The sequence below is a fragment of the Macaca mulatta genome, chromosome 13 (genome assembly GCF_049350105.2).
Source record: "Macaca mulatta isolate MMU2019108-1 chromosome 13, T2T-MMU8v2.0, whole genome shotgun sequence".
Classification (NCBI taxonomy): domain Eukaryota; kingdom Metazoa; phylum Chordata; class Mammalia; order Primates; family Cercopithecidae; genus Macaca; species Macaca mulatta.
Window position 1 is genome coordinate 76,917,578 of NC_133418.1, and position 24,759 is coordinate 76,942,336.

The window sequence follows — 24,759 nt, forward strand, 5'->3', positions numbered from 1 at the left end:
ATCGACTCATCTCACATTCACTTGATTAGTTGTCTGGCCATCTTACAGGCTTCTTATAAACCTAAACCAAGAGAAAACAAGTGTTTTCCTGAGAAAGCATACTAAAAAACCTTCATTAAATGAGATCAACTAAATTTTGTTGCTTTTTTTTTTTTTTTTTTTTTTTTTTTTTTTTTTAGTAGAAGCTACTGATGTGGTTAAGGAAAAATCAGTAAGTATAGATTCTAGGGAGCAGTCTACATGGTTTTATGAAGAGCCGATCACAGATGTATTTAATGTATTTGTCTGAAACAGTGACTTTTAGTAGCTGAAGAAGGAACAAGAACAACATAACTGGATTTAAACAAAGCTTTTGTTTTTTCATGAAGCAGTCATATTGGTGTTGTGTCAGTTGGGGGAAATTTTTAAAAGTTATGTTATATGGAAACTATAACTTACTAAAAAATAGCGCTAGCCATTTGCACATAGACACTTAGTGAATGATTGTTTTCCTTCATCTTTCTTCTCTAGTCCAAGGTGTGTTCATATAATTACTTATTTACATTATTGAACATATTAAATATGTTCATAGATGATTTAAAACTGGGTGAGGTTAAGTACTCAACCAAGAACAAATCAAATTACTTTGAATAACCTGTTAGAAAAAAAAAGCCGATGTGTTTTAATCTGTGTGGAAACAAAAAAAAATGAGCAGACTCTTCAAACTAGCTAGCTAGGACCAAATATAGCAGATAGGGGCTACAGTTGAGGTTCTGAAGTGTGTGTGGTGGGGGTGCATGGGTGTGTGTGAACACATGATACTGTATCATAGCAATAAGATTTGTAAAACATTGCAATGGCTGAAAAACTGTCTAATAGGAAATTTAAAATGTTATTCCAAAGAGGAACAAGCCTAAAAGTAAGTTAACCTTTCAGAGTGGTTGAAAGTAATTTTTAAAAGAAAAAGGTTGCTCAGCTATTTTTTTCGTATTATATACTCAAAAGATAGCTAAAGAAAATGAATTTAAATTATTAGACTGACAAAGAACTTCTGGTAAATTCTAAAATGGGGCACTAAAGAAGATTATATCCTTTCTTTTTTGGTGTCAGCTTAGTTTAGATACTTTAAAATTATCTTGGAGATGTTAAGTAAACTAGTCAGGAATGGTATTATAGAATGTTTGAAATAGAAGGAACCATTGTCCCAATTCTTGAGGTTTGTTCAAAGTGATGTTTGGATTTAGAGCCCAAGTCTCCAGATTCCCAGTCAGTAATGATAATGTTACCTGTTCTTGTTCCAAAACTGTATCATCATCCTAGTCATTTTTCATTTTAGTGAATTGTTGGACCTGTTGATCTGTTTATGGTTCCAAGGGATAGATGGGAGCATGGAATACTCTCTCAAAATAAATGTGTAAGTGCCAAGTGAGCAGTATAGATCATGAGTGCCTGGCACCCTAGAAAATTTTAATTAAGTGAATTAAAGAATACAGATATATGTATCTTTTATTTTTTAGGGTTCCCGCCCTCAGATAAGTTCTTACTCTGTTGCCCAGCAGGAACACTGTGGCACAGTCATTGCTCTCTGCAGCCTCGAACCGCCAGGCTCAAGAGATCATTTTGCCTCATCTGCCCCAGTAGCTAGGACTACAGGTGTGTTCCACCAAGCCCGCTAATTGGCTTTTTTGAGACAAAGTCTGTTATTCAGGCTGGAATGCAGTAGCACAATCTCGGTTCATTGCAACCTCTGCTTCCCAGGCTCAAGTGATCCTCCTGCCTCAGTCCCCCAGGTAGCTGGGACTACAGGCGTGTGCCACCACACCCGGCTAATTTTTGTATTTTTTGTAAAGACAAGATTTCACCATGTTGTCCAGACTGGCCTTGAACTCCTGGGCTCCAGCAATTCACCCACCTCAGCCTCCCAAAGTGCTGGGATTACAAGCATGAGCCACCATGCCTGGCCCCACAAATCCTTTTATAGAGCCAGGGTCTTGCTTTGTCTCCTAGGTTGGTCTTGAACTCTTGACCTTAAGCGATCCTTCCACCTCAGCCTCACGAAGTGCTGGGATTACAGGTGTGAGCCACCGGCACAGGACATAGAATTTAAGGGGGAAAGCCAGTTATTTTGTTTTCCCTGTTCTTTCATTCCCCCGAGGTAACTCTTAACTGTTCTTTTGTGTTGGTTCTTTTGGGGGGAAAAATAATAATTTTTTTTTTTTGAGATGGGGTCTCATCGCCACCCCCCACACCCCCCCCCCTTTTTTTTGGAGACAGAGTTCCGCTCTTGTTGCCCAGGCTGGAGTGTAATGGCACAATCTCAGCTCACCGCAAACTCCACCTTCCTGGGTTCAAGTGATTCTCCTGCCTTAGCCTCCCGAGTTGCTGGGATTACAGGTATGCGCCACCACGCCCATGTAAGTTTGTATTTTTAGTAGAGATGGGGTCCTCCATGTTGGTCAGGCAGGTCTTGAACTCCCAACCTCAGGTGATCTGCTCACCTCGGTCTCCCAAAGTGCTGGGATTACAGGCATGAGCCACTGTGCCTGGCTTTGTCGCTCTTTTACCCAGACTAGAGTGTAGTGGCTTGATCACAGCTTACTGTAGCCTCAACCTCTGCCTCTCGATTAGCTGGGACCACCGGCATGTGCCACCATGCTCAGTTAATTGTTACTTTTTTTTGTAGAGACAGGGGTCTCACTGTGTTGCACAGGCTTTTTCTTTTTAATTTTTTAAATGCATGTGAATATAAACACACTTTTTTTCGTTAAAAACAAACCACACTGTATGTATTGTTTTGTAACCTAAGTTTCATTTTTTGCTTAGAGATACCCTGGGCATTTTTCTGTATCTGTATAAATAGAGGATGACCTCATTCTTTTTTATAGTTGCAGAGTAGTCTTTTACATGAATGTACCACAATGTATTAAATATTCATCTATTAACATTTAAATTCTTTTATGCTGTTATAGAACTGCAGCAAACAACCCTATACAAATATCTTTACATGTTTATGTCACAATTTTAGTAGAAAGATTCATTTTTTTTTTTTTTGAGACAGAGTCTCCTTCTGTCGCCCATGCTGGAGTGCAGTGGCGCAAGCTCAGCTCACTGCAACCTCTGCCTCCCGGGTTCAAGTGATTCTGCCTCAGCATCCTGAGTAGCTGGGATTACAGGCACACGCCACCATGCCCGGCTAATTTTTGTATTTTTAGTAGAGACGGGGGTTTTACCATGTTGGTCAGGCTGGTCTTGATCTCCTGACCTTGTGATCTGCCCACCTTGGCCTCCCAAAGTGCTGGGATTACAGGCGTGAGGCACCATGCCCGGTGAGAGATTCACTTTTGCAAAAGATTCACTTTTTTTAAGTGGGTTATTTGGTCAAAGGGTTTTTCTGTTTTTAAGCTTTATTGAAGTATAATTGATACATTTTAAAATGCACGTTTAATGTATACATTTTGATGATTTGGAGGGATATTTGCAGTTTAAAGTTTGGTAAATATTGCTGAATTTGTTTTCAAAGAAAGGTTGCATAATTTATAATCCCATCATTAGTGCATGAGGTTAACTGTTGAATGAATGAATACATGAGATACTTGAGAGTAACGTGGCAACTAGTCTTAGGGCTGAAATGATTTGGAAGGACTGTTCAGAGATAGTGGGGGTACTTAAACTATTATCTTGAGGAACGAGTATGCCACAGATAGAGGAACATAGGGGAAAAAGGATATTCTTAGTGAGAGGGAATGGGGCAAAGGCCTTGGAAGATTTACCAGGACAGAATTTTTACTCTGTTGTCATACTCTGTTCGTCTCTTGGTTCACTTTATGTTAGCATTTTTTTGGTTGGGGAGGGGAAAGGAACTAGGCACGCTCTTGTCTTCAAGGCTTTACCACCTGTGGAACAATCTATTCCAAGTCTTTTATGCTTTGACTGTTTTTCTTTTACAAGATTCTTCCTTAGACAGACTTATCTACGCATTGTTTGTTTGTTTTTGTTTTTTTTTTTTTTTTGAGACTGAGTCTCCTCCTGTTGCCCAGGCTGGAGTGCAGTGGTGTGAGCTCGGCTCACTGCAGCCTCTATCTCCTGGGTTCAAGCGTTTCTCATGCCTCAGCTTCCCAAGTAGCTGGGATTACAGGCATGCACCACCACGGCCTTGGTAGAGACAGGGTTTGCCATGTTGGCCAGACTGGTTTTGAACTCCTGACCTGTGATTTACCCACCTCGGCCTCCCAAAGTGCTGGGATTACAGGCATGAGCCACAGCACCTGGCCTACACATTGTTCTTGAGTGAGCCATATGCTGTACTACTGCAGTTTTTTTTTTGACACTATAGTAAAACTGTGAACTCAGTGGTTGCTTGACTTCAGTATCTGATCACTTCTTTTATGTGTCTTTTGTCTTCTTGATAGCTTTTCCATATCCCAGCCTCAGGTGCTTGCTGTCATTTATAGTTGTTGTTAGGCCCATTTATGCTTATTGAAGAATTACCAGTTAATATTTATTTGATAATGTTTTATATAGTAAGCTCATCTGTTCACTGTCCTGAATGCTTTCTTTATAGTACTGTTTGGTAATGAAGTTTTTATATTCTTACCAGAATGTATTTCCTCATTAATAGATGTCTGATAATCAGTATATGGACTTATAATGCACAATAGAAGTGATGTATAATTCATGTATTATACGTAACAAGAATCTGTTTTACAGTAAACTTCTGTTTACTGAATTTAATTCACAAGAGTTAGTAATTGGCAACCTTAGGATTAGAATCCATGTTTTTCTGATTAAACAGCCAGAATGATATTTTAATTACTATAATGCATCAATAATCATCTCCCATGTAAAAGCTTTTAAAAAATACTTCAAAAATATCTGAAGTTACACTATAAGGAACAGCCATCAGGATGGTGCTGTGAATTTTAGCTTTGAGATTCTCTATCTCTTCAAAGACAGCAATGATAAACATACACACAATTAATAATCATACTTTTAGAATGAATGTAGATGCATAAATCTGCATCTTCTCTAGAAATCATAAAGAAGAAAAATCTATCAACCTCTGTTTTCAGTGAACTGAAAGACGTATGTAAACTCCAGATTATGTTTTTTGAAGACTATCAAAAACATCAGAAAAGGGACAGAAGCTATTAGTTTAAATATACTTATTGACAGTAAGAGGTTCATGTTGAAGTTCAGAAGGTAAATCTCTTGTTTGTAATGACGGGTTGGTGGCAGAAGTGCCTGATTATATTCAGAAAAGAGAAAGTAGAGCTGTACACATGTGTACACAGAGCCACATGTACAGGAACCAGCTTTTCTCTGTATTTTAAAAAAATTTTTATTTATTTATTTTTTGAGACGGAGTCTTGCTCTGTCACCCAGGCTGGAGTGCAATGAATGGCACGATCTCGGCCCACTGCAACTTCTGCCACCCGGGTTCAAGTGATTCTCCTATCTCAGCCTGCCAAGTAGCTGGGATTATAGGTGTGCATCACAAAGCCCGGCTAACTTTTTTATTTTTAGCAGAGATGGATTTTTACCATGTTGGCCAGGCTGGTCTCGAACTCCTGACCTCATGATCCACCCCCACCCACCTCAGCCTCCCAAAGTGCTGGGATTACAGGCGTGAGCCACCGTGCCTGGCCAAAAAATTTATTAATTCATACACAATTACTTGTCTTCTGGTTTGTTGAAGCAATAAGCCAGACATTTGCCACAATAATATCTGTCAAAGTGGCTTGCTATAAACATTCCAGCACCACATTCATCTGAAGGGCACTCCCGACTAAGGCGACTAATTTTACCATTCTCATCCACCTTACGGTGTTTAAGGACAACCAACTTAACCTTCTTTCTCTTGTGCTTATCCTTCTTGGGAGTCGTATAAGACTTCTTCTTTAATGCCACCACAAAGTCTCAACACAAGAGTAGACTACTTTTGAATGTTGTAGTTAAAGTACTTTCATCTTCCAGTTGCTTGCCATCAAACATCAGTCTTTGCTGATCCGTACAGACTTCTTCCTTATCCTGGATCTTCCTTTTCATTTTCTGTTGCATCCAAGGGTTCAATCTTGAGGGTGGCGGTCTTACCCATAGGGTTTTTACAAAAATCTGCATTTTGGTGGCGGCTCTGAGGTAGAGTGAAAGAAAGAGATGAGTTAGATTAGACAGGAGAAGGCAATGCACAGGGCACTGGTCGCAGAGCAGCAGAAGAGCACACACTCCCTCTATTATTTATAGCATCAAAGGAGTAGAGAGTATTTGGACTGTGAAACCTGTATTTCCTTCCCTTGCCACTCCTGGGAATCTATGTAAATAGCTGCTTCAGAAAAATTCAGTTTATTCTGTTATGCAAAATACGAAAGAAGCTGATATGGCAGCAGAACTTCCCAAGCACAAAAAACAGTCATTAGTGAATTGTTGCTGCAGAGCAGATGAAAATTGTGACCCAGCATTTCACCATCTATTTTTTAGACTTGAGTAAAGCTTGTAAATAGTTCTACAAAAGAAGATTACAAAGCAGGAAAGGTAAGAACTCAGAAAAGAGATGACAGGGCAACAGGAGGAGATAAAATGTGAGTTGAGGGAACTTGGGAAAGAAGTAGAAGAAAGCAAAAGGCTGGGCATGGGGGCTCACACCTATAATCCCAGCACTTTGGGAGGCTGTGACAGGGAGATCGCTTGAGCTCAGGAGTTCGAAACCAGCCTAGACAACATGGCAAAACCCTGTCTCTAAAAAAAGTACATAATTAGCCAGGTATAGTGGCTCGCATCTGCAGTCCCAGCTACTTGGGAGTCTGAGGTGGGAAGAGGGCTTGAGCCCAGTAGGCGGAGGTTGCAGTAAGCCGAAATTGCACCACTGCACGTGAGCCTGGGCAACAGAGGGGAGACCCTGTCTCAAAAAATAGTACAGAAATGCAGGTGAAATAAGGAGCACAAGAAGCAGACTAGCCCCAAGGAAAACATAGTAAGAGACACAGGGATTTTAAAAAATGGAAATAATTTTTTTTTTTTTAAGTTTTAGAAAATACAGTAGATCCAACAAACTTAGAATTGAAACCCCTATAGAAGAAAACCAAAACATGACAACAAAACAAGTGGTTACAAACACAATTGAAGAAAAACTAACTGAGATGAAATTTACATATTGAAAGGGCATCTGTGGCAGGGAAAACTGACCAGAAAGATCGTAAAGATTCCTTTCAACAGCCAGAAACCTTCCTGACTACCCCACTCCAAGTTCTCTGTAAGACATTAAAATCTGGCCGGCCTTAGAATTCTCCACAACGTTCAACCCCAGTCGAACAAGGAAGAGATAAGGAAGTAAAGTGCTGGCTAAAGATTTTATATCCAGTCACATTGTTCTTAAGGAACAAATAGTACTCAGAGAATATTGTTTATGTGAGCCCTTCTTGAGGAAAATACTAGAGTATAAACTTCAGCTGACAGACGTGGGGAAATGATTGGTGTGTAAGCAGTGAATTTATATATAGACATAAAGACTAAAATGTGGGCTGGGCGTGGAGGCTCACACGTGTAATCCCAGCACTTTGGGAGGCCAAGATGGGCAGATCACTTGAGGCTAGGAGTTTAAGACCAGCCTGGCCAACATGGTGAAACCCCGTCTCTATCAAAAATACAAAAATTAGCTGGGCATGGTGGTGCACACCTGTAGTCCCATCTACTTGGGAGGCTGAGGCACGAGAATCGCTTGAATCTGGGAGGTAGATGGTTGCAGTGAGAGATCGTGCATGCCACTGCATTCCAGCCTGGGTGATAGAGTGAGAATCTGTCTCAAAAAAAAAAAAAAAAAAAAAGACTAAAATATGGCGATCGTAATGACAGAATATAATGTTAATATTGTATACCTTGATGATATAGAAATGATCAAACTAAAAAAATTTGAGAGACGGAATTGCCCTATGGTAATAACTGGTATTGAAAAAGATGTTTAAACATCACAGATCAAGTAATAGAAATATAAACATATTCAGCACTTTAAAAGAAACATTAAAATAACAAAGAAAACTAAAACACTAAAGATAATGCTATTAGATTCAATACTATTGATTAAATCAGATAGTGGGAGAGGAAGCTTGTTAATTTAACATTACTCATATTGAGGAACTAATAGGTGTTGTCTGAAGAGATAGAAATTATGAAGGTAAGCATTAGAACAAAGCTATAAACCTTCCTAAATATTGAAAGAACTGCAAACCCATTAAAAGTAAAACATCATTTAGCAAAAAAATGTTCATATATAACCACATACATAACACGACAACCCTAAGACCAACCATGCCTTTATTTCTTTATTGTTATTTTTTGAGACAGAGTCTCGTTGTGTCGCCCAGGCTGGAGTGCAGTGGCTCAGTCTTGGCTCACTGCAACCTCCAACTCCCGGATTCAAGTGATTCTATTGCGTCAGCCTCCCAGGTAGCTGGGACTGCAGGTGCCCACCACCAAGCCCGACTAATTTTTGTATTTTTAGTAGAGACGGGGTTTCACCGTGTTGGCCAGGCTGATCTTGAACTCCTGACTTCGTGATCTGCCCACCTCAGCCTCCCAAAGTGCTGGTATTACAGGCGTGAACCACCGCACCCGGCCCAAACATGCCTTTCTTAACAAAAGATATTAATATGCTTAACTCACTTTTAGAAGAAAAGTATTTTTTAGTTTAGATTCAAGGCAAAACCCACTCTGTGGTTTATACAAGGTACACACTTAGGGCAGTGATTGTGAAAAGTTGGTGTTTTAAAAGATAGAGAAAAGGTGTAAGATACAAATGCAAATGAAAAGAATTTAGGAGTGTCATGATTTTAACATACCAGGTGGAGTTCATCCTAAAAAACAATAAAGAGAGGCACTTATTTCTTAAAGGACACAATGAAAATTTAATAGTTGTGAATAGCAATATGTCAGATAACATAGCAGCACCCTTGGTGAAGCAGAAATTACCAGAAATACGAGGAGAAATGGAAATACATTCATAGCAGGAAATGTTTATGTGAAAGACGCAAAACAAACTTCAACAAATGAAACACAATGTTTTTTAATTTTATAAATTAAAACACTGGACATTCTGATTCCAAAGTTCATAAGGAAAAGTAAAGAAGGAAGAAGAGCCAGGAAAACTGAAAAAATGAAATTGGATGTTTTTCACATAAATGCGAAACGGATCAATTAATAAAATAAAACCATGAAAATACTAAAAGAAAATAGTAGTCTTTTTATAATTTTGGTGTGGAGAAGACCTTTTATACTGACTCAATCCAGAAGTCATGAAATAATTGATAAATTCTATTACATTAAAAAAAGTACTCTCAGGGCACTCTGGGAGGCCAAGTTGGATGGATTGCCTGAGCCAAGGAGTTTGAGATCAGCCTGGCAACATGGCACAACCCCGACTCTACCAAAAATAAAAAAAAAAGCTGGACATGATGGCATGTGCCTGTGGTCTCAGCAACTGGGGAGGCTGAGGTATGAGAATGTCTTGAGCCTCTAAGACGGAGGTTGCAGTGAACCGAGGAGGTTGCACCACTGCACTCCAACCTGGGTGACAGAGTGAGACCCCGTCTGCACACACACACAAAAAAAGCATTCTCTGAGTGGATAAAGAAAATGTATATACATACAATGAAATATTCAAACTTTAAAAAGGAAATTTTGTCGTGTGATACAACATAGATGAACCTTGAGGATGTTATACTAAGTGAAAGCCAGTCACAAAAAGACAAATATTGCATGACCCCACTTATATGAGATATCTAAAGTAATCAAACTCTTAGAAACAAAGTAGAATGGTGGTAGCTAGGGGAAGGGGGAAAAGGGAATTGTTCAGACTGGTAAAACTTACTTGCAACCAAAACTTACTTACAGTTAGGAATTAGCAAAACTTACTAGTAATTTTAATCATAAACAAAGGGTAGCCTTCCTAATATACATATAAGAAGTACTTGGAAACTTGATAAGAAAAAGATCTTGCAATCCCGTAAAAAGTGAGCAAAGATATGAATCAATAATTCACAGAAAATTAAATATAAGTGGGTTTTAAGCTAATGAAGCCAGTAGCTCATTTACAGTAAGAGAAATTAAAACTATAACAATTATAGTTACCCTATTAGGCAAAAACAAAAGTTGGGCATGGTTGTGGAGCTTTGGGGGAAAAGCTGCTCATACATTGCTATTGAGAATACAAATTGAGATAATCCCTGTGGGAGGCAATTGGTCAATATCTGCCAGAGTAAAAAATACCCAGCAGGTTGAATTTTCTGAAATTTATCTTATACGTACACACTTACCACATGATATGTGTCTCAGATTATTTTGTATTATGGTTTGTAATAGCAGAAGGTGAGAAACAATCCAGATGTCCATCAGTAGGGGATTAGTCAAAGAAATTATGGAAAAACCATATAAGCAAGCAGCTGTAAAAAAAAAAAAAAGGCCGGGCGCGGTGGCTCAAGCCTGTAATCCCAGCACTTTGGGAGGCCGAGATGGGCGGATCACAAGGTCAGGAGATGGAGACCATCCTGGCTAACATGGTGAAACCCCGTCTCTACTAAAAAATACAAAAAACTAGCCGGGCGAGGTGGCGGGTGCCTGTAGTCCCAGCTACTCGGGAGGCTGAGGCAGGAGAATGGCGTGAACCCGGGAGTCGGAGCTTGCAGTGAGCTGAGATCCGGCCACCGCTCTCCAGCCTGGGTGACAAAGCAAGACTCCGTCTCAAAAAAAAAAAAAAGAAAAAAAAAGGCAAAATTCTGGGCTACATAATTTATATTGATATGTTTTTTTACACTCAGAAACTTGGAAAGGATGGACAAGGAAGTCTTAACATGTGTTACCTGGAGAAAGGGGAGAGGAAGTTAATACATAGAAGGACTGGGAGGGAGGGTTTTTTTTTTGTTTTTTTGTTGTTGAGAGACAGAGCTTTGCTTAGAGTGCAGTGGCGTGATCTCAGCCCACTGAAATGTCTGCCTCCCCAGTTCAAGCGATTCTCCTGCCTCAACTTCTCAAGTAGCTGGGATTACAGGCACCCCACCACGCCGGGCTAATTTCTGTATTTTTAATAGGGACAGGGTTTCACCATGTTGACCAGGCTGGTCTTGAACTCCTGACCTCAGGTGATCTGCCTGCCTCTGTCTCCCAAAATGCTGGAATTACAGGCATGAGCTACCACACCCGGCTGAGACCTTTCATTCCTTAAAAAAAAAAAAAAGGCTGGACACAGTGGCTCACTCCTGTAATCCTAGCACTTTAGGAGGCCAAGGCGGGTGGATTGAGGAGTTCGAGGTCAGGAGTTCGAGACCAGCCTGGCCAACATGGTGAAACCCCGTCTCTACCAAAACTACAAAAATTAACCAGGCATGGTGGCAGGTTCCTGTAATCCCAGCTACTCGGAAGGCTGAGGCAGGAGGATCGCTTGAACCTGGAGGCAGAGATTGCAGTGAGCTGAGATTGTGCCACTGCACTCCAGCCTGGGTGACAGAGTGAGACTCTGTCTCAAAAAAAGAAAAAAAAGAACAAAAGGCAAAGTGTTAAATAGAGACTAAATACATGAATTTGTCAAAATCTGTTTGGCAAGCAGGAAGATGCCTCTGAGAGGTCACCTGCAGGATAGAGACCAAAACTGTACTGTATATTGGTAGACAGATTGGAGCAGGAAGATGAACAGCCTGTTTTTATTACCCCAGAAACTAAAGGGCTGAATCAGGAAAAAACTGAAAAAGAATATATGACTGTTGCTTAGGGATATGGCTTACATAAATTGCAAGTCCAGAGTGCTGGAAGGAAGCAGTGACAACCTCCTGGATTAAAGCTGGGCCTACCTGCCCATGACTTAGGGTCTGGATCTTCAGGAGGAGACATCTGCAGCAATTATAAGACCTCTTTCTGGGCTGGGCGCCGTGGCTCACACCTGTAATCCCAGCACTTTGGGAGGCTGAGGCGGGTGGATGATGAGGTCAGGAGTTCGAGACCAGCCTGACTAGCATGGTGAAACCTCGTCTCTACTAAAAATACAAAAATTAGCTGGGTATGTTGGTGCGTGCCTGTAATCCCAGCTACTTGGGAGTCTGAGGGAGGAGAATCACTGAGAACCCGGGAGTCGGAGGTTGCAGTGAGCCGAGATCGCACCACTGCATTCCAGCCTGGGCAACAAAGCAAGACTTCATCTCAAAAAAAAAAAAAAAAACCTTATTCTGGGGTGGGAGTTTTGAGTGAGAGATGGTAGAAAATGAAAAATTGTTAGGGTGAGGTAAGCACACAAAGATACACAAACCGTGCAACTTGGAGTTCTAGTGAACCTGCCAAACAAAAATTCGAAAATATATCAAGAAAAACTAAACCTGAAATAACCAAGTCAACACCTTCATCAAAAAGAAAAGAGAATGTATTCTGTGTATTGATACAGAAATATCTCCTAAGTTTTGTTGCTTAGTGGGGAAAAAAAAGGGAATCATTATACAGTATTTATAGTATGTTTTCTTTTTTGTAGGAGTGGGAATAATTAACATACAAGTGAATCCTTAGTCTATAAGTGTCAATAATAGAACAATTTTAAAGTGTATGTTTAAGATCCTCAGGGAGGTAAAGGAAGGAATAATAGCCGTAAAAGAACCAAAATCTAGGCCGGGCGCGGTGGCTCAAGCCTGTAATCCCAGCACTTTGGGAGGCCGAGACGGGCGCATCACAAGGTCAGGAGATCGAGACCATCCTGGCTAATACGGTGAAACCCCGTCTTTACTGAAAAATACAAAAAACTAGCCGGGCGAGGTGGCGGGCGCCTGTGGTCCCAGCTACTCGGGAGGCTGAGGCAGGAGAATGGCGTGAACCCGAGAGGAGGAGCTTGCAGTGAGCTGAGATCCGGCCACTGCACTCCAGCCTGGATGACAGAGCGAGACTCCGTCTCAAAAAAAAAAAAAAAAGAGGGCCGGGCGCAGTGGCTCAAGCCTGTAATCCCAGCACTTTGGGAGGCCGAGACGGGCGGATCACGAGGTCAGGAGATCGAGACCATCCTGGCTAACACCGTGAAACCCCGTCTCTACTAAAAATACAAAAAACTAGCCGGGCGAGGTGGCGGGCGCCTGTGGTCCCAGCTACTCGGGAGGCTGAGGCAGGAGAATGGCGTGAACCCGAGAGGAGGAGCTTGCAGTGAGCTGAGATCCGGCCACTGCACTCCAGCCTGGGCGACAGAGCGAGACTCCTTCTCAAAAAAAAAAAAAAAAAAAAAGAACCAAAATCACCAGTCTGGGCAACATAGCCAAACCTCTTCTCTACAAAAAATAAAAAAAAAATTTGCTGAGTGTGGTGGTGCACACCTGTGGTCCCATACTACTCAGGAGGCTGAGGTGGGAGGATCGCTTAAGCCCAGGAGGTTGAGGCTGCAGTGAGCCATGATTGTGCACTATAGCCAGGACAACAGAGCAAGATCCTGTCTTTAAAGAAAATAAATAACAACTATATTAAGTAAGATGTCATTAGATGTGTACTAGACTGAACATGGTCAGTGAAACAGTGATTTGGAAAATAGTGTTAAGGAATTCACCCAGAATGTAGTAAGAGAGAAGTGGGGAAAAAAATTGAGTATAGATTGATAGATTCAAACAAGTTCAATATTCAAAAGAGATTTTAGGAGAGATTAGAGTAGTTGAGAAACAGTATTCAATGAGATAATGATTAAAAGGTTTCCAGAATTGAAGGTTTCATATTGAACTCGGTTTTCGTATTGAACTAGCACACATCTAAACTGCTTACTAGGATAAGTTTTTTAAATCTTTTGGATGCTCAAAAGTGAAATTGCAGATCATGAAACATAAAAGTTTTTCAAAATGAAAAATGCCACAGTTCCTACACCAAAACATTAGTTAAATTAACAACATATTTATCAAAGCAATGTCTTCCAGTAGGTAATAGGATCTTCTTTCCTCAGAACATATATAAGGAATATAACTGTTGACCTTGACTTCTATACTCATTTAAACAGTAAGCTGTCAGCAAGAATGAGGCCCAAAGTGAGGAAATAACGCAAATGGAGAGCTCCTCACTTAGAGAAGCTTGATGCAAGAACCAAAGATTGTACTTCAGCAGGAATAGTAAACTAGGGAGAAGGAGGGATTGCAAAAAAGAATACAGTGGCAAACAAAGAATTGGCAAAATATGTTGATAAATCAGGTGAGTTGATTGCAAATATATATATATATATTTTTAAAGTAGAATCAAAACTCTGGTCAATAACAAGAAAGTTGGAAAAAAAGTAGAGTTCATTGAGTCAGGAATGCTACTATTCTTGCTTTGTTCACAAAAAGTCGGTAGCACGAAAAGAGACACTGACCAACTTCAGGGTATTTTACCAAAACTAAATAGCTATTTTGTGGCTCTGCAGCCAGACTACCTGAATGAAAGACTAGCTTATTTCTTACTAGCTGTGTGACATTAAGGAGTTGCTTGAACTTCTTGCATCTGAATTTCCTTATGTATAAATTGGGATGACAATAATACCCTCTCGTTGTTGTGGGGAGGATTAAGTGAAATACATATAAAGCCATTAGGACACTGATTAGTACTACTCTATACTTACTATACTTGTTTGCTGCTGCTGCTGCTGCTTTTGTTTTTTAACTTGAGTAACCACAAAAGGAATAGAAATAAAATAGATGTCTTCCAGACCAGCAGAACTAAAGGAATGAAAATAAGAGAATGAAGAAAGCTTAACTCTTGGTATACCATCAAGGTCAGTTGGAATAATTTTCATTTTTGATTTTCATTTTTCAACAGTGCTAACTATTTAGAAGGGTAGATATTTTATGACTTGTATTCTTAGAGATCTACCAAAGAACAAAGAGAAAATTTATTTTAAAAAATTATTCTATCTTACAGTTACCATATGAGTCTATTAGATCCTTTTTTATAAACCTGACATCCATTATGGGATCTTAGTAATCTTGCTTTTCCTATATATTGAAATATTTTACTATTCTAGGAATTTTATCATTACTTATCAATTATTTATACTACGCTAAAAAAAAAAAAGACAAAAAAATGATAGATTCTCCTAGGAAGATGGAAGATGTGATAGTCATTTTTCAGTTTTCTCACTGCATTGCTCAAATATTATATCCTACTTCAAAAAGGTATAAAAAAATTTAGGAGACGTACGAATTAGAATATAAATGCAAAGAGAAGTAGCACTCTAGACCTGAGTTGTCTAGTACGGTAGCCACTTGCCACATGTGACTGTGTATATTTAAATTAATTAAAATTAATAAAATTTAAAATTCCATTCCTCATCACACTTTCTAGGAGTTATCTAGGAGAAAAATACAACTTTCAATTACTCTCACTTCATGGTGGCTGGCTACCATATTGGACTGCATAGATACAGAACATTTTCATTGTTGTAGAAAGTTATATGCTGTTCTATATGCTAATGATAAATCGAGCGTATAAATGAAGTCTCAGACTATGATTCTTGAGATGATCATATCCTGTATGAATTTTCTCAGACTTAAGAATCAAATGCACAAGATGTTTTAAGGACAAAAAGAAAAGATAGTATTTTTATCCAGTTAGTCATTCAACAGGAAAATTTTACAACATGAACCTGAGCCATCCCTTTTTGCTTAAAAAAAAAAAAAAAGTCCTGAGACAATGTTTTTTTAAGTTGTGTACGTGGCCAGGCACGGTGGCTCATGCCTATAATCCTAGCATGTTGGGAGGCCAAGGCAGGTGGATCGCTTGAGGTCAGGAGTTCGAGACCCGCCTGGCCAACATGGTGAAATCCCATCTCTACTAAAAATAGAAAAATTTGCGAGTGTAGTGGTGCATGTCTGTAGTCCCAGCTACTTAGGAGGCTGAGGCACGGGAATTGCTTCAACTCAGGAGTTGGAGGTTGCAGTGAGCTGAGATTGCACCACTGCAATGCATCTTGGTCAACAGAGCAAGCAAGACTCTGTCTCAAAAAATTTTTTTTTAATTTTGTACGATATTTGTGTGTAAAACTTAGTAGAAAGAGATGTTTGCTGTGTTTAAGTTCCTATTAAAATTTATTTCAAAAGTTGTCTTGCACTGTCTCTTTAAATTATTTGTAAAATAACCAAAAAAAAATTTTAAGGCATCCTTTGGACCCAGGTAGTAAATGGTATGTTGAGGGTTAAAGCATGAGAGGAAAAGGGGGAATAGGAAGTAAAGGAAAATCAGGATAAATGTAACATGACAAAATAGAAATATAATTACAGTGGATTAAATGTATATTTTAAAGTTATATATATTGTTTATTTTTATTTATTTATTTATTTATTTGAGATGGAGTCTCGCACTCTCGTCCAGGCTGGATAGCAACGGCGCAATCTCGGCTCACTGCAGCCTCCGCCTCCCAGGTTCAAGTGATTCTCCTGCCTCAGCCTCCCAAGTAGCTGGGATTACAGGTGCCTGCCACCATAGCCGGCTAATTTTTTGTCTTTTTAGTAGAGACAGAGTTTCACTATGTTGGCCAGGCTGGTCTCGAACACTTGACCTCGTGATCCACCCACTTCAGCCTCTCAAAGGGCTGGGATTACAGGCCTGAGCCACCAGGCTCAACTGGCTTTAAAGTTATACATTTTAAAAACAAGCCAGCTGCGCCTTACAATAGTTATACTCAAAGCAGAGGGACACAGATTAAATGTAAAGGGATGAAAATGTGATAAGTTGAACACATATATATCTTTCTTTTTACTTGAAACCATGTTACAGTAACATAATTTTTAAAAGGGGTAAACCCACTAGAACAGAGAAAAGGGTAAGAGGGACAAAATCAGTTTGGAAACTGAAAAGTGAGTGAATGGGTAGCAACTTAGTGTACCCAATAAAGTTGAAACAGCTGGCAGGTATGGAAGCTACAAGAAATAAGGCAAAGAACCCCAAAAGACTAAGGAATTAGAGACACAAGTGCCTTTGAGGGCCATGTGTGTAGGGCAAGGATAAAACCCAGGAGCACTGGTTGTAAGACTTTAAAAAGAGCAGTTAGACTTCTTAGTTTTCTTTCTGTGTTCTGTGCAACCAGGTATTTGCCTCTTTACCATTACCATCAAGGCGAAAAGCTGAGGCTTATTGTAGGAGAGAAATACCAGATACAGATAAGATAAGGGAAGGGCCTTCAAACCTAAAATGTTGATTAAATGGAAAATCTGCATATGAAAAGTTGAGAATCCCAGTACTTTAAACCTCTGCCTCCTTGAGTACTAGCTTCTAGATATACACCTTTCAAGAAGAGGCTAGAAGAGTACCTTCTGGGAAAACCTGTCTAAAAATAAATCCATAGACTTACCAGTAGTGACACTGAAACTTACTGTGTTCCTGCTTTATTACTGTACAGTAGTAGTTCTCAAACTTTTTTAAACAAGACCCTTTTAACTGCTTGTGGAGCCCTGTGCCCCAGTAGATTTTTTTTAATGTGGGTTATAGCTATCAGTATTTACTGTATTAAATAAAAATGTTAAATATCCCTTTAAAAGCAACAGTAATCCATTAAATGTATTACATGGCGTAATTTTTGTGGAAAATAACTTTTCCAGAACAAAAATTTAGAGTGGAATAGTTTTACGTATTTGTGAATCTAATGTCCAGCTTAACAGGAACTTTTAATATCTGCTTCTGCATTTGGGCTGTCATGATATCCCATGTCACGTATGTAGCCTCTGAAAAACTCTACTGTGTACTTGTAAGAAAGTGGACAAAAAAAATATAATGTCTTAATGTCTGTTAATAGTGAAAATAAGGCCAGGCACAGTGGCTCAAGCCTGTAATCCCAGCACTTTGGGATGCTGAGTCAGGCGGATCACCTGAGGTCAGGAGTTGTAGACCAGCCTGGCCAACATGGTGAAACCCCATCTCTACTAAAAATACAAAAATTAGCCAGGCAGGGTGGGGCATGCCTGTAGTCCCAGCTGCTGGGGAGGCTGAGGCAGAGAATCGCTTGAACCTGGGAGGCAGAGGTTGCAGTGAGCTGAGATTGTACCATTGCACTCCAGCCTGTGCAGCAAGAACAAAACTCCGTCTCACACACACACACACAAATAATAATAACTGAAAATAGTTTTGACCATGATACTTCCCGAAAGTCATCCCTTGATGACTACCAGGAATTCCCAGACTACACTTTGAGAACAGCAGCTCTACACTAAATCCTACTAGTTAAAACCTCACACAGAATTTCTAAACAGCATTTTGTGCCTTAACTCTAACGTATTTATGGACAGCTGGAGATTACCAGGCAATTGAGGTAAACTTATAACAGGAAAGATGGAAGCCAGAGTAGAAAGATGGAAGTAACTTGGAAGCAGCAGAAATGGTACAGGAAGAAGAAAACGTGAAAGAAACTAAGTTTCAGAGGGATAAAAGAAGCTACAATTATTTGTGAAGTCAGACCTTCACGTTATAAATAAGGAGCATCAAAGAACGAAAATGAGCTCTTGTAAATTAAAAACATCAAAATATATATGACATGTGGAAGGTATAGAAATGTTGACAGATTATCCCATTATCCCCAGTAGTGGGAAAAGACTTTACAGAACTTTGAAAGCACATTGCTTGTGTCAAAAAGTGGAATGAATTTGTTTGTATCAGAATTAAAGAGTTCTGTGCATTGAAGGGACATCATGATAGAATGGGAGAAGATGTTTTCAAAATGTGAAATCTGACAAGGGATTTAACGTCTACAGGATTCAAGGAACTCCTGGAAGTCAAAAGGAAAAAGATAGCCACCCTAATATAAAAATACACAAAGGTTCTAAATAGACGCTTTATGGATGAACCTCAAAGCTCATAAACCTATGAAGACATGCTCAAATCATTAGCTGTCAGAAAAAAATGTAAATTAAGATGAGATCTCATTTTATACCTGTTAGTTTAAGGGGAAGAAAAACCAGAAAACTGAATGCATTTAGTTATCTTTCATGACAGATTACCCCCAAATTTAAAATATTTCTCAAAGTCTCATTAGGTTGCAGTCAAACAGTTGACCAGGGCTATAGTCATTTGAAGGCTTGAATATGTACTTTCAGGATGTCTCATTCATGTAGCTGTTGGCAAGAGGCCTCAGTTTCTTGCTCTTTGTTTGCAGAAGGTCTCAATTTTCTGTTGCCTGGGCCTGTCCACAGGGCTGCTTGAATGGATTCATAAGGCTGCTTCTGGTGATGGGGCACGTGGCTTTGTCCAGAGTAAGTAATCTAAGAGAGCAAGCAGGTAGCTACTGTGTCTTATCACCTGCTCTCCCAAATTGCATACTATCACCACTTCCCATTCATTAGAAGCAAGTCACTACACTCAACCATTACTTAAGGGGAGAGGAATACAGCTTCACCTCATCAAGGGAGAGGAGTATGAAAGCATTTGTGGACTTTCTGAAACTTACCCTGCGGAGGATAATGCCAATTGTTAGTAGTGAGTATAGACTCTGCGGCCATTCTGGAGCTCAACTAGTAGTAAGTATGTGCATGTCCTATGATCCAGTAATTTCATTTGTAGACATCCCAGAGTATTTGTAAGAGTTTCATAAAGGGATAATGTACATGGGTATTCATTGCCATATTATTTCTAGTGGCAGGAAGTTAGAGACAGCCTGTGTGTTCCATGTATCAGTCTGAATGTAGATAAGTAAAATTTGTGAGTGCTCATTGTACTAACTTTTCTAGTGCTATCGTATCAAACTGCCACACACTGGGAGCTCAAAACAACAGAAGTTTATTCTCTCACACTTCTGTCTAAAATCAAGGTAGCAGCAGCACCATGCTTGAGAATCTGGGTAAAATCTTTCCTTGCCTATTTGTAGATTATGGTGGTGGCTGTTAATCCTTGGTATTCCTTGGTTTGCAGCTGCATCACTTCAGTCTCTGCCTCTTTTGTCACATAGCATTCTCCCTCTGTGTTTGTCTTCACATTGGCACTTACCTGTTTTTATAAGGACACTAATCCTATTGAATTAGACCCCACCCTAAAGACCCCACCTTAACTTGCATTTTCAAAGACCCTATTTCCAAATATGGCCACCTTGACAGGTATCAGGGGTTAGGACATAATATTTTAACAGGCACAATTCAGCCCACACACAGAGACTATTTATGTGGCAATCAGAAACAACTCTTTAGATTTATGCGTAGTACAGAGTAGAAAACATAAGCAGAATGAGATGGTAAGTGGCAATAACACTAATTTAAAAATCCACATGTATTAAGGTTCTCCAGAGAAGCAGAACTCAATAGGATATATACGTAGAGAGAGAGAGAGAGACTCAGGAGAGCTGATGGTACAGATGAACACCAAAGGCAGTTGCCTGGAGAATTCCTTCTTGCTTGGAGAGGCCTGTCTTTGTGTTTTATTCAGATCTTCCACTGACTGGATGAGGCCCACTCACATGGGAGGCAGTCAGCTTACTCAGAGTTCACTAATTTAAATTTTAATCTTGGCCAGGCACGGTGGCTCACTCCTGTAATCCCAGCACTTTGGGAGACCGAGGTGAGTGGATCACTTAAGGTCAGGAGTTTGAGACTAGCGTGGCCAGCATGGTGAAGCCCCCGTCTCTACTAAAAAACAACGAGCCAGGTCATACTTTCACCTAACATGTCATAACTGTCCTGTTTATGACCAAAAGTGCACTAACCCTTGCCCCAAAAAAGGAAGCAAAACACTTGGGTTTGCTCTTCTTGAAATCCTATAACTTACATACTATGTGGTATTTATAACTACCTTCTTCCAGTACCCATTCTGTACTCTCTCTGCCTTCAGCATGTACTTCAGCTGGCCATGAATCTTTACCTGGTGGGGTAACCCAAACCTTCGTTCCTGATGGGTCTGGGCCATTAGTAGTCCCACCTGAATTGGGTTGTTGTAGTTTTCCATTGCATTTGATTACAGGGCATGGTAATACTAAGAGAGTTGCCCTAGGATATCTCTTGTATTTCAGACATAACTTTTCCTTTCCTTCATTGTAGAGTAGCAGTTCAGTTACCCCTTGGTTGTCAAGATCAGTCACTCCAGCCAGCCCAGTAACACCCTTCTTTGCCTGTTGATTCAAAGGCATAAGGAGTCCAAAGTGGCCAGGTGGCAGTCTTAACTTCCAGTGAAATCATTGTTGTGTCTCTTGATAAAACCTAGAACTAAAACTTCTAGGCCAGCAGAGCATAAGCTCACAGAGACAAGAAGCAGAAATTTCGTTAGCGAGTTACTATGGGTAATAAGTGGTGTCACTCCTATATCCACCATTTGTTTCCTGGACCTGTGAATTCTGGCTATGGAAGAAACAACACTGTATATTGGACACTGATTCAGAACACACAGTCTTCTGTAGAACTTTGCCTCAACCCTACAATGTGTTGCCACCTAGCTAACGTTGTAACTGAATCTTCAAAAGGTCACTTGTTCTGTGAAGCCGACTGCTTCAGGATGCTAGGGAACATGGTAAAACCAGTAAATTCCATGAACATGGGCCCATTGCTGCCTTTCATTTGCTGTGAAGTGTCTATGCCAGTGAGAACAAATGCTGCCTTTTTCATGATGGAAATGGTCCAGTGTAATACACCTGCCACTAGGTACCTGGCTAATCACCCCAGGAAATGGTACTATATTGGGGGCTAAGTATTGGCCTCTGTTGCTACCAGATTGGATGCTCAATAGCAGCCATAGCCAAATCAGCCTTGGCAAGTAGAAGTTCCTGTTCCTAAGCTCAGGTATATCCTCCATTCCTGCCACCATGGCCATTTTGTTTATGAGCCTACGGGGCAATGACAACAATGGTTGGGGAACTGGAATTTTAAAACAAAAATGTGAAATGTGGGCAGTTAGAGAGCTGTCAGTCTGGGAGGTCCAACTCTCAAATATTAGGAGTTCCAGAAATACAAAATTGAGAAGTAATTCAAATATTTCAAGAAAATTTCTCAAAAATAAAGTACATGAATTTGCAGTTGGAGGGGCCCACCAAGCATTCATGACAATGAATGGTAAGAGGCCCACACTGTGGCATATTGTGAAATTTCAGGGTACCCAGGAATAATGAGAAGAACATGAAAGCTTCCAGAGATTTCACATAGTCTTGATTCCCAGCTTCTTTTTTTTGGAGGCAGAGTCTCGCTCTATCCCCCAGGCTGTAGTGCAGTGGTGCAATCTCGGCTCACTGCAACCTCCACTTCCCGGGTTCAAGTGATTATCCTGCCTCAGCCTCCTGAATAGCTGATTCCCAGCTTCTTTGTACATTTCAGACCATCCAGTAACACTGGCTTGAATTCTAGCATGGCAGTAGTTGTCCAGGAATTTGCACTGGGTAAGGATTGTGTGGGCCATAAGTTCTTCAGTTCTCTGCATCCTCTGATATTTCTTAATGTCTTACTTCACTCACTTTCTTTACCTGTGATCTTTAGGCATTTAAATATATGACCCTTGCTAACTATTTAGCCCATATTCAGAGACTTACAAAAAGAATTGCTATTTTTAATTTTTGGGCATGAGAAACTAACATGGGATGAATTAATGGGTTTTTTTTAAGCCTCAAATTTGGGCTGGCATTGTCATCTCTATTTCCCTGGAAATGTACTATGTCTTTAGGAGACTATGTATGTATGTATGTATCCATGTCTACATAGATAACAACATACAGATAATGTGTGTCAGTTCTTTATTGACTTACTCCAGGCATTTGATTTAGATTCCCCTGGAATCTGGAAGTTTATGTTTGTGAATTCAGTGAAGCTTAAGGTCCTGATCTTAAGTGATCAAATGACCATTAGAATTAATAGTTTCTCAAATCTATATCACTAAAAACATTTATTTAACCTTTTTCATATGTGTCATTAAACTGGGACTTGGAGTAATCATTTATACTGCTTAGTAATTATTTTTGGCTCTCCTCCATCTGTCACTTACTGACCCCTTTGTCATTGGGCCGTGTGAACAGTTCTGACCAAAGAGTTGTGAGTGGAAGTTAGTGTGTCACTTCCAGGCCAATCATTTAATTGCCAGTATGAGAACTTCCAGAACTCTCTTTTCTTTCTGATGCTGCAACTAATAGTGTTTCAAAGAGTAGCTGCTCCATAAGCTGAGTTCCAGTGGAGGATGACCCCTATGGAGCAGAGCTCTTCACCAACTCATGATAAACATCTAAAGTGAAGAGCAAATAAATCTTCATTGTTTTTTTTTTTTTTTTTTTTTTTTTTTTTTTTTCTGAGACGGAGTCTCACGCTGTTGCCCAGGCTGGAGTGCAGTGGCGCGATCTCGGCTCACTGCAAGCTCCGCCTCCCGGGTTCCCGCCATTCTCCTGCCTCAGCCTCCTGAGTAGCTGGGACTACAGGCACCCGCCACCGCGCCCGGCTAATTTTTTGTATTTTTAGTGGAGACGGGGTTTCACTGTGGTCTCGATCTCCTGACCTTGTGATCCGCCCGCCTCGGCCTCCCAAAGTGCTGGGATTACAGGCTTGAGCCACCGCGCCCGGCTAAATCTTCATTGTTTTAAGCTAGACAGGAGATTTTGGAGATTTGTTACTGCAGCTTAAACTAGCCTATCTGACTGATACTACACTGTACCAATAAAAGAAGAGAGAATAATGAAATTAATTAAAGCAGTTAATTAAAGGAAAGCGTATTAGACAATCTGGAACCTGGGAGCAATTAGATTTTTAGGTTTCAGGTAGCTTATTTGTAAGTTGTGAGTATCATCAGAGGGCCTTAATTCTTAGATATTGCAGCTCTGTTTTTTGAGTACATATAAAAAATGCCAGAGAACACAAAACATTTTGCAGAGTCAGAACAGTGTTACATACTTAAAAGTATTCTGAAGATGATCAAGCCTCATGGAGAATCCTGGCTGTTATCAAAGTATGTTTGGAGGGTGGGTATTTTTTCTCAAAGTGATATGGAGCTGAAAGGTTGTAAGAAAACTTGCTAGCGTAGGCCGGGTGCGGTGGCTCACGCCTGTAATCCCAGCACTTTGGGAGGCTGAGGTGGACGGATCATGAGGTCAGGAGATAGAGACCATCCTGGCCAACATGGTGAAACCCTGTCTCTACTAAAAATACAAAAATTAGCCGGGCATGGTGGCAGGCGCCTGTAATCCCAGCTACTCAGGACGGTGAGGCAGGAGAATCGCTTGAACCCAGGAGGCGGAGTTTGCAGTGAGCTTAGATCATGCCAATGTACTCCAGCCTGGCGACAGAGTGAGACTCTGTCTCAAAAAGAAAAGAAAAGAAAACTTGCTAGTGTAGCTATGTGTAACAGAACACATAATTTTGAGATACCGTTTTTTAGTGCTGGAAGAACTTTTAGATACCATGTAATACAACACCCTCGTTTTGTAGATGTTATATGTTATAAAAGATGAGATAGAGTATAGTTGAATTACCTGCTTTGTACATTATTTTTGGGCTTTGAATCATTTTTATTTCCTTTTCCCACCTTTTTTTTTTTTTTTAAACAGAAGGGATCTGACTATTGTCCATGCTGGAGTGCAGTGGCACACTGCAACCTCAAACTCCTGAGCTCAGGTGTTCCTCCTGCTTCAGCTTCTCAAGTAGCTACTACTGTTGTGTGCCACCATGCCCAGCCAATTTTTTTTTTTTTGTAGAGATGGGGATCTTGCTATGTTGCCCAGATTGGTTTTGAACTCCCGGCCGCAAGTGATTCTTCCTGCCTCAGCCTACCAAGGTGCTAGGATTATAGGCATGAGCCACTGTACTTGGCCCCAGCTAATATTTTTAAAAGTATCTTTGCTGATTATTTGTTTTCCCTTTGCTTTCTTCTTTCCCCCTTATCATATTTAAT

At 40.2% G+C, this 24,759-nt stretch overlaps 1 protein-coding gene and 1 pseudogene across 6 annotated transcripts in view; one reads left to right on the top strand and one right to left on the bottom strand.

Annotated features, from left to right (window-relative positions):
- The window catches only part of FBXO11 (F-box protein 11), a 102,707-nt gene that overhangs the window by 16,936 nt on the left and 61,012 nt on the right, over positions 1 to 24,759 (top strand). The window contains exon 1 of one of the 5 annotated variants that reach the window (XM_077958606.1): positions 19,085 to 19,175. The exons of the other annotated variants lie outside the window; for them this stretch is intronic. The gene's annotated coding sequence lies outside the window, so the exon portion shown is untranslated. Of the gene's footprint in view, positions 1 to 19,084; positions 19,176 to 24,759 lie in introns of those variants that run through there. 5 annotated transcript variants of the gene reach the window in all.
- Positions 5,625 to 6,096, bottom strand: LOC715748 (ubiquitin-ribosomal protein eS31 fusion protein pseudogene; annotated as a pseudogene). Its single transcript, XR_013402782.1, has one exon. The product of XR_013402782.1 is annotated as a ubiquitin-ribosomal protein eS31 fusion protein pseudogene (transcript).